The following is a 1850-nucleotide window of genomic DNA, read 5'->3' as shown; positions in this document are numbered from 1 at the left end:
AATTTTTTCATTCCAGAAATTAAAATATCTTGAAATCTTTCTTACATTATTAGATACTAAGATTTGAAATTAATTGTTGTAAACTTACAGGGACTGGTTTCACTTTCATTGACTTCATACATTTTCTTAGTCAAGTCATACCATTGGGAAGTATGACGCTTGACGTGTAAGTTTGAACAAATACTACCCTAGCATAGGTACCCCATGGCTTCCCAAGAATTGCACTCTTCACTCCGGTGATCTTGCATCCCACAAAGGTGAAGCCCGTGTTTTCCCGAGGTAATTGCTTATGTTGTGTTGTTGTAGCCCCATTGGATTGTGAAAGAGAATGCAAACGACCTTTGTGTCAAAACAGGAAAAAAAAGAGACGCCTCAATCACGATTAGGCGATAAATAACTTAATGACGTACAATTGATTTGCTGTAAATTTAACAAGTTCTTAGATATGTATGACATGTTACCTCAAAGAGAGAAGCAACATTTCCACATGAAATTAGTGTTCTTTCAATATAACAGTTTTTTTAGTAATGTCTACCAACATCATTAAATTCTCTCTTGAACTCATTGCCAATACCACGCCAAAGCTAAAGTCATAGAGAAAATTTGCTATAATTAGCAGTAGTAATTTCTGTCATCTTCTTATACATCCTGAACATTGAGTCTCTCTTGAAAGTATGCAATAATATTTCTAGATGAAATCGATACATGGAGAACTCATAGTTGCCATTTTTAATTACGTTAGCTATAAGCTTGGTTGAAGGCTTGACATACAGCTTTGTTTCTTCCAGCTACCAATGAAGTGATTGAATACCTGAGAAGTGAAACTAACATACTACGTGAACAAGTAGATGAGTTGAGGAGTGAAATGGCATCAATGAGGTCTGCACTCACGAGAAAGGCTTACTCTTTTCAATAAGAATTATGAAAATAGTACAAATGTCTACTTAACTTGGCAGCAGATTTGCCAAAAATGAAGAGAAGATTCAATACCAAAAGCTTTTGATGGAAGAGAACCTAAAGTGTTAGCATAAATCAGGAACTGATTAATTAGTTATGGAAATTCAGGTCATGGTAGAATTGTTATAATGTCCATAGTCTTATCTATCTTTTCTGCAAGACAACTAGGCAGGTTAGTTTTACTTGAAAAAATATTGGATTTGTGGTAGAGTTTATGTCAATGTAGGTTGAAGAAAATACCGGTGACTTCAAAGGTTGTTCTTGTTGTTGTTATTGAAGCATAAAATTTTACGAGAGGTTTCTATGGTTCAAACGTGTTCAAATTTCAATCCATTTATGACTTGATGTGATTCTTTTATGTCCATTTAGAAAGTATGTCCATTTGGAAAGTGAGAAGTTCAGCTTCAATGCTTGTTTAACCATCTTACCAATTAGCTATCTCTGGTCCAGGGAATGTGACGGCTGAAAACCGCATAGACAATAAAAAATTGAAAGATAAGCGTAAATCCACCGGTGGTAAAAAGCCTCCCAGACCTCCAAGAGGATTATCCTTGGATGCTGCTGACCAAAAGCTTATCAAAGAGATCATCGAACTCGCAATGATCAAACGTGCGTGAATTGAGCGAATCAAGGCGTTAAAGAAAATGAAAGCAGCAAAAGCATCTTCCACTTCATCATCATCCAGGGGCAATGTCCTTGCTTTTCTCTTTTCTGTCCTCTTCTTTCTCATCCTATGTTTCCAAGGTAGTTATTTAATTTTGCATTTTCCATGTATCTTTTATATAACAATTTGTTAGTGTAATTGTTTTAGGAATCATGCCGGGTAGTGTTAATTCCTAAAGTGTTGTTATTTTTCTTTTATGCACGGACCCATCCTCATTTGTCCTGTTTAA

At 35.5% G+C, this 1850-nt stretch overlaps 1 long non-coding RNA gene across 1 annotated transcript; it reads left to right on the top strand.

Annotated features, from left to right (window-relative positions):
- Positions 1–66: 66 nt before the first annotated feature.
- Positions 67–1602, top strand: LOC124893357. Its single transcript, XR_007050672.1, has 3 exons — positions 67–279; positions 789–879; positions 1408–1602. It is a non-coding gene; the product is annotated as an uncharacterized LOC124893357 (long non-coding RNA).
- The last annotated feature ends 248 nt before the right edge of the window (positions 1603–1850 follow it).

This window comes from Capsicum annuum, unplaced genomic scaffold (assembly GCF_002878395.1).
Source record: "Capsicum annuum cultivar UCD-10X-F1 unplaced genomic scaffold, UCD10Xv1.1 ctg58026, whole genome shotgun sequence".
NCBI lineage: Eukaryota > Viridiplantae > Streptophyta > Magnoliopsida > Solanales > Solanaceae > Capsicum > Capsicum annuum.
This window is presented reverse-complemented; position numbering and strand designations above follow the sequence as displayed.